This window comes from Clarias gariepinus, chromosome 10 (genome assembly GCF_024256425.1).
Source record: "Clarias gariepinus isolate MV-2021 ecotype Netherlands chromosome 10, CGAR_prim_01v2, whole genome shotgun sequence".
Lineage (NCBI taxonomy): Eukaryota > Metazoa > Chordata > Actinopteri > Siluriformes > Clariidae > Clarias > Clarias gariepinus.
Window position 1 is genome coordinate 21,752,627 of NC_071109.1, and position 7,984 is coordinate 21,760,610.

Below are 7,984 nucleotides of genomic sequence, written 5' to 3' on the forward strand. Positions count from 1 at the left end.
GCCACAGCACTGGTTGAGATTATTTTTTCTTTGTTTCTTTGTTTGGTTATTTTTTATCCAGGATCTATTTTAAACCTGCCTATGTCTTACAGTTACTCAGCCCAGAAAACACAGGACTGTAAAGTTTGCAACAGTAACAATATGTTACTGTAGCCTGTTTTCTACACATGCTTAATGCCGGAGGACAAAAATACATAACTATAAAAAGGGTGATACATAACTAACCATAGTTACCTATATTTATGTGAAAATGTAAGATAAATGTAAGATTAAACATTGCAGTTGATTGTGAGCCTTATTATTGCATTTATGGTATTGCCAGAAAGTCACGTTAGATTCATCTTCAGTACCTTATGAATAATAATGAGCACTTTAGAAGTGAGTTTTCAAATTAAAATCAAATTACAATTATTCAGTCATGCATGGGTAGAGATGATCTGTCTCATATGCAGCTTACTACTTTAATATGTGTATGCTGTGTATATTCCTGGTTTTCCTATAAGTTTTTCAGTAAGGTTTTATTTGACACTTGGCTGCAATTCAGTAGAGTTCACTAAAATAGATACTGCAATTTACTTTGCCCTAACCCTGATTACATATACGAAGTTTCACCAGGACCTCTTCTCCAATGTAGACAGAGATCACGTCGATATTATAGATTATATTTATCTGAAGCACTTTTAGCATTTATTGGCAGTATGGATTGTATCCTGGTTGTAAGGACTTAATTGAACTAAATGTCAGAGCTCTGAGAGAGGCATGCAGATAATGCAGATCAGATTCTGCAGCAATTGTTGAAAAAATGTGAGCTCCAGTAAAACTTAGACATGCGCATCACAAAGCGTTAGCAGAAACTCTATGTAAACTTAATTTAGGTAAATTTCTATATTACTCTTCAGTGGCTATTATCTGACCTTATGTGCATTAACTTCAGTCTTCCCTGACATAGGGCTCAGAAGGGCTTTGGCTGCCATTTAAATTGATCACAATATTCTGCAATGTGTGAAGCAGTCAGCAAAAGCACTTTATAACTCCCATCTCATCTAAACCTTATTACTTTAATCAGTATTCTTTATATCACAGGTGTCAAACTATAGATGGGAAGGTAATAACATTGTACGGTAGAGATTTTACTACTTTCACCTACGTGATCTGACTCAAGAAAGTGCTGAAAATTAGGTGAATTGATTGATATACTAGGCTGCAAGTTTCTATGGTACTTCAGGACTGGACGGTATTACATTTCCTCAGTATGGCATTGAGGTTGCTAATTGTTTTCACCAGATCATTACAGAGAAAGAGGAGTAATAAGGCAGACACTGTCTGAGCAATGCTGATGGACTTGATAAACCTCCAGTGAGCTGAAAATTTGCTTCTCCAGACAGTGGAAATAGCTAAGAAACTCTCATGGGTAAAATTGGCTTGTAGCCAAGCGTGAAACTCATTCAAGAGCAGGGATATAGAAGATCTCTGCTTCATGACTACTTTGAAGATGTACAGTATGACCATGCAACAAGCTATGTCTAAGGAAGTGAATTCATGCAGAACTTTATAATCTTTACATAAAAGGCCAGGGGTAGCTCAGTGGTTAAGGCATTGGACTACGGTTCGGAAGATCCTAAGTTCAAACCCCACAACCACCAAGTTGCCACTGTTGGGCCCTTGAGCAAGGCCCTTAACCCTCAATTGCTCAGATGTATAATGAGATAAAAATGTAAGTCGCTCTGGATAAGAGCGTCTGCCAAATGCCTAAATGTAAAATGTAAAATGTAAATGTAAAAAATATAATAACCGTAATGTTTTAGGCCTGGACACAAATTACACAGTTTTCAGTTCTAGGATTACTTCAGTTAAAAGTCCCTAAATAAACTAAAATAAATCAACAGTTTAACAGTACAGTTCATTAATTAATAGATAATCCAAAATAAGACTTAGTCAAGTTTTGCTGTGATGCAGTCTGACATAATGTCAACCTGTTCATCAATTAATCAAAACCCTCAGGCCCAGCAGATAAAAAAAAAAAAAAATCACTAATAACATGCAGATTTCCTACTGATGGGTTGAAGTTATGAGTGCTGTTTCCAGTTAGCAAGATGCCTTTACTAATATATATATATATATATATATATATATATATATATATATATATATATATATATATATATATACACAGAACCTTTAATGTCAAAAGCTATTCATGACCTTGCATAATCATACAAAGATGATAAAAAAAGTTCCTGAGCATACTGTAGCTGACACTAATTGTACATTTTCAATTTAGGATATTTTTATTCTTCATAAATGATTCATTGTGTGGCGGTTTTACAGCCAAGGCAAACTTCCTGCACAATCTCATGGCAGGATGCTGCATAAAATCAAGCATGAAGAAAGCTACAGTACAAACAGCAGACTTGTTAGGCCTTTGTGTTAGTTTGCTGTGTATATCCAAAACAGTGAGATATGAAGCAATAAGTTCATTCAGAACGTTCATAGATATTTGTAGGTGCATATACAGTAGCTGATAAATTATAAAGGGGAAAATTAAAGTGAAAAATATAAGGTATAGTTATTGAGTCAAAAGAAGCCACCAAAACAGTTTCAGTGTATCTTGAATAAAGAGTCTACAAGTCCAGTTAAAAGCTTATTTTTAAGTGGCCATTTTGATGACAGTTAAGGTAACAGCATATGCAGCAAATGATTTAAATAATTTTTATACTCTTTAAATGATTCAGTGAGCCCTTGTGTTCTGTGGATGGTGATGGAGTCATCCTGGAAGACAATCATAAATCCACATAGAATCAAGCTGTCAATCAGAAAACTATTCCACTGCATACCCCCCTTAATTTGTTGTACTGACCTGTTGAATGCAACTACATTAGGTTGATGGTGTTCTCCCACAAACTGCAGTACTCCATTACTTCAGTAGAGGGCAGAGCCTTTAAAGTTGTACAAAATGCAGCATTCCACCCTCCTTTTTGGAGACTATTTTATGCCTAACAGATATACCATTTTTCTCTGTATAAAGGTCTGGCTTTAAATCTTGTCATATAAGAATTTCCGTTCTTGTTCATTGCGTAGATATTTCCAGTTTGTGATAATGTCAGTGACTAATCCTTTCCTGGTTTCTGGGATGTGACAATCCCTGCTGCTTGGCATTTAAAACCACACACACACACACACACACACACAGTGTGTTCGTATGTGTGTGCATGTTTACCTCAAAATTTGTCCTTTAATTTGACCCTGCCTTTGATAGTAGATCACAGGGGTGCTCTGTGGGATTACAAGAAAAATTTGCAGATGCATATTTGTCTTTGATCTTAAGCTATGAAGAGGACTGACTTTACCATGTTGATAGAACTTAGTTTAATTAGTCTGTCCTCCATCTCAGGTTTAATTGAAAGAAACCCAGAGAAAATAAACACGCTGAAAAGGTTGAAAAAAGTAAGAGTATAAGTGTATTAATTACGTAGCAAATCTTATATCTGCAAAATATTTAAAAGCTTAGTCCCATTAAATACACTTAGTATCTTAACTATGCCAACATTTCAAACACAATGTTAAGAATTTAAAAAGGAACCAAAAAATGCACAAAATTTATAATGCTTTTTTTGTTTTCAATAATGTTTTTCATTGCTATTTTTACTTGACCTTGACATTAACTATGCCTGTATTTTTCTGTCTTGTTTGAGTCCCAATAAGGTGAGGAATGCTTTCTTTGTAAGAGTCAGAACCCCATGTGGTTGTGGTTAGGACTCCAGGCACGGACGGGCGTTAGTGACGCAGGCTAAAGGAAATTACCGCAGCTTCCTGAAGCCTTCAAACAGCCTTCAGGTTTACAATACTCCCCCCCCCCCCCCCCCCTCCCCATCACCTCAAACCAACACATGGACACACATATGGTTTGTTCATATCCCTGAACCTCAGTGAACACCATTTACTTTGTAAAACACAGTCTATAAATGCTATATACTATAGACCAAAAGTATTTGATGTTTGAAATTAATTTCAGATAAATGTTTTTAAAAGGAATTTTGTTCTCTTACCTTTTTTTTTTTCAATTACCTGTTCTGGTGCTAAACATTGCTGCTAAGCAGTCTATCGTAACCATTTACAGTCCTGGAAAAAAGGATAAAGGCTTAGTTTTAAAATATGTAAAAATGCAATTAAATATTACATTTTATTTCCTATGTCTAAGATTTAGTTGCAACCGTGTTTTGAGGGCCCTTACCACAAAGCTCAGCATAACATCTGGTGTGCTGAGGCCAGAAATGTTTTCTAGAAAACTCTCTGCTGCCATCTAGTGTCTCAATGATTAGTGATTGGGTATTATATAGTTAATATAATACTTAAATAAGTTTGTTTTATTTTTATTGCAAAATCATATGTCTCATAAACCAATCGTGCGTACTGTATTATTAGCATTTGGTGAGTTTTGAGCTATTTGCATTTTCAAAATTGTAAAAAATATTTTAACGCATTGTACTAGATCCAAGCCTGACCTATGGTTGACCCATTGGAGGAGACGACTGGAGATCAGATGTCCTTAACTAGATGTGATATGCTATGTAAGGTGGAGCAACTTCCAAATTCTGATTATTATTCTCCTCTTCTTCTCTTTCTCTCCCTCTTTCTCTTTCCTCTCTCCTCCTGTCTCCCCCTTTCACTCTTTCTCTCTCTCTGTCGAGCTACACATGTCGTTCCTGAGCTGCCAGTGATCCAGACTCCCTCTGCCCTCCGGACCTGTCTGACCCATCCTGGTGCCCCGCTTCTGGCTGAAGATCTCGTCACATGGATGCCCCGTGTGTCTCTCTGGGATGCGTCTGGTGTCTGGGAATGATTCTCTCTACCTAGAAAATGGTTCTGGCCTTGACTGGTGTTGGCAACTGTTTCTCTGGGGACTTGACAGTTCGATAGTTCAGGACTGGAACTTCTTACAAGTCTACCCGGGTCTTCAATAACTACCTGGACTCCATATTAACATCATCTAACATCAGCTATTATAGCTGACCTGCCTGCCACCTAACACACTGTATAAATGCAGATCATTTACTGCTTTCTGTTTCACCCAAATGAGGATGGGTTCCCTGTTGAGTCTGGTTCCTCTCAAGGTTTCTTCCTATTACCATCTCAGGGAGTTTTTCCTTGCCACTGTCACCCTCGGCTTGCTCACCAGGGACAAACTGACCATTTTGATTCATACAAATTCACATTTCATATAAACTTAAATAATTCTTTTAATTGTGTAAAGCTGCTTTGCGGCAATGAAAATTGCTAAAAGCGCTATACAAATAAAATTGAATTGAATTAAATTGATTAAAAAAATAAACAGAATTCTTTCTAATCAAATGAAAATAAAATTCCATGTTTATTACTGTATGTGTATATATATATATATATATATATATAGGAAATTGATCTAGAAATACTTTTCCAGACCAAAGAGGAGATTTATGGATGCAGTGAGAGAGGAAGTTGAATCAAGCTGTGGCGACCCCTGAAAGGGATTAGCCAAAAGACAAAGAAGAAGGTCTAGAAATACTTTTAAATATTGTCTGTATAGCTGTTAGCATGATATATTTGACATTGGTGTGTTAGCATGTACAAGTTTAAGATTAAAAAAAAAAAATGGTATACAGCAATTTATTTACGTACTTGAATTTTGACAGTGACCTTTCATAACCTACAACAGTGCCTTAAAAGTTTATCATTTATGTCACAAGTGCTTCTATTTTATACAATCATGTTTAGTGGTTGGTTTGCTAACAAGTATTAATACATATGAATTACTATTTATTAACTTCTTAGCTTCTTAGCAGCATTGGAATTAAATTCTCAAGCTAAAAATTATCAGCTCTTTTATGATGCACTTTTTAGTCGTACATTTTAACTTGTTTTTTAAATGGCCCTATAATATATCTATATTTCTCTTTTTTTATGAAAAATTAGTTGGATGTAGTTTTGTTCTGCTAATACTTATGATATCCACAGAAATCACTTGGGATGGAACTTTACCCTTCCTAAACTCACTAATACAAATACTTTTTTTTTTATATTTACGAAAAAGGACAAAGACACCATGCACAGAATATGATTAAATGCTAATTTGATATGTAACTTGATCTACTTCATGATAAAATAGCATGAGAGAGAATGTGAGCTTGTTTCGGAATGTCATTAGAGCCACTTCTTCTTAGGCAGACCCAGAGCAGGTCAGAGCCTGTGGTGCCACAGTGATTGAATTGTCTTCTTTGTACAGGCTTGACAGCTGTTGGAACTTTACTAAATATTACAAAAATGTGTTTTGACTTTCTGAACTCATGGAATGAACACTGACGCCATCCTTTAATCACCGTTACAGCACCTGATATTTAAAACAGCCTAAGCATGATGTTAAAGGGGTTACACTATATGGCCAAATGTTTGGGAACGTAACATTTTCCCCTCTTTGCATATACATTGTAAAAATTTATACAAAACACAAAAAGTTGCTTTGGTAAGAACAAAAATCCCACTTAGCTTTTTAGCCATAAACATTTCTATAACAGCAACCACCAATAAATAAGTAAGAATAATTTTGTTGGCTAAATCATTTAGCAGAAGGGTGATAGGGGGAGGGGGTGGGGGGGTACAGGCATTTTCTATTTTGATGAGTTTTTAAACATAAACTTTGGCAAAGCATGTCTTTTGTTTGCAGTGGCTTTATTATGCTGAAGAAAAAAAAAACATATTTGAATACAGTATGTTTCTAAGGGATTGGACCAGATGATGGGCCTTTGCTCCTTAAAAACATATATGAGCATTGGGTGGCCATGATCCTGTATCCAGTTTGCTGCTATATAATTGATACCCAATTTTGTTTATGGTTGAGGGTTTGATTTCCGGTCTCGAGTCTGTTTGTGAAGTTTGCATGTCGTGTTTGCTAGGGCAGACTATGCAGGACCATGATGATGCTGACCTACTGGGACAATGCAGTAAATAAGTGGAAGCGCACTCTTATACAAAGACAGAGTTCAGCTAATATTTTCAGAAGCTAATGTATAATGTTAAAGAACAGACAGACAACTCACTCTACAATGTTGGTTCAGTAGTTCAAAGATTGGATGAAAGCAGTTTTACATTGCTGCTAGTGCAAATAAAAGTGTAGTTATGCAAACAGATTATGCAACAAAGTGTGCTGATCACCCAATTCTACCCAAACAAGCCATGATTCCATCTGCTTTTAATGTCACTGAAGCACAGTTTATTTCTTCTATCCATGATAATAAACCCAGTTGAATGGGTTCTGTTTCATAGCCAAATTACCCAAATTACTGTCTTTGCATTGGGGTCTGATGGGTTTACTATGGGTGCTTAAACTAGTCAAAACATTTCTCAAGCCCGCAGAATGTTCTGACCTCTATACAGAATGATGTTCTCAGTGTGGGCTCTGAATGCTGTGGTAAGTTTTTTCTACAGCTCACCGTTTGAACCAATGTTTTCATTTAAGCAAAGTTGTTTCCTGGCCATTACTATTGTCAGACAATTTAGGAGTGAATTATATGTGTTGTGGCTTAGTAAGAATTTGGGACAAATGTCATGCTGTAGCAAAATACAGGATTTCTGCCAAAAATATTAACCACAGCATATTATTGCACCTGTAAATCTACCTGCTTCTGCAGCTCAGAATATGCCCCAACTACTCTTCTGTTGAGTTAGGGTGCTATGCGGATGTGACTGACATCTGTCTTGCAGAGTGCCATTAAGGGGCTCTAAAGAAAAGTGCTCTCGCTACCATCTAGACAGAAGTACCTCAACAAAACAAAACAGTATGTACATTACAATCTACTATTTTCCAAAGAACCCAACGTGTTTGTAGCATGAGTAAGTAGCATGAAAGTTTAAACGTTTTTGGTTCTATGACTAAATGGATGACAGCGAGCACACTGTGGTCACTTGGGTTAATGAGGACAGCTAAAGGACATATGTGACACACTGGGGAGCC